Genomic DNA, 870 nt, shown 5'->3' with positions numbered 1-870 from the left:
ATCATATTAAATAATAATATTAGAGTTATTAATATAATTATGATATTATTTGTTACAATATTACTATTATATTATATTATATTACGAGTCTGAATTTTAGATTAGGAAGATTGTAAATTTTAAATTTTATTAGGGGTATTATGGGTATTATGAAAATTTAATTAATTGTACTATGCTGATTCCCGCACAATCTAAAAGCTAAAGTTATCTTTAGGCTGCTTCTCATTTTGGCCGTAGATTCTTAAAAAATTCTTCAAAAAACACTTTTGAAGAGATTTACCAAACATTAAACTCAACTTCTGCTACAAGCAGAAGCTGATATTAGGAGGAAAACATAATACCAAACTAAGCCATAGTAACCTATACGTGATTGTATAGTACTGGCTCTTTGGTATGTGGTTTGTGGTTTTATTTTGAGTTTTTAATTTAGTTTGTGGTTTTAGATTTAGAATTGTGAATTGTAAACTAGAACTAGAATTGGAATATGTAGTAATTAAATTAAAATTTGTATGAAATTTATCTGATGATTAATAAAATTAGATTAATATTTTAATTAGTTTTACATTACTAATAAAATAATTAAATAAACTAATATTAATTTTCATAAAATTTGATAAAACTTTATAAATTCTTTGTAGTGGAGATGCCTATGGACAAAAGTTGGGTACATTTAAGGAACCGATTGTCTGATGAGTACTGGGATGGTTTGTGTGCTTTTATTGAGGTTGAAAAGAATTATGCAAATTCAACCAGGGGTGTTAGTTGTCCGTGTATCAAGTGTAGAAATTATGAGATGCTGCCACTAGAAACAGTGAAAGCGCACATACATCGATGGGGTTTTGGTACAAGTTACACCACATGGATTCACCA

The sequence above is a fragment of the Morus notabilis genome, unplaced genomic scaffold (genome assembly GCF_000414095.1).
Source record: "Morus notabilis unplaced genomic scaffold, ASM41409v2 Scaffold958, whole genome shotgun sequence".
In the NCBI taxonomy this organism is placed as follows: domain Eukaryota; kingdom Viridiplantae; phylum Streptophyta; class Magnoliopsida; order Rosales; family Moraceae; genus Morus; species Morus notabilis.
This window is presented reverse-complemented; position numbering follows the sequence as displayed.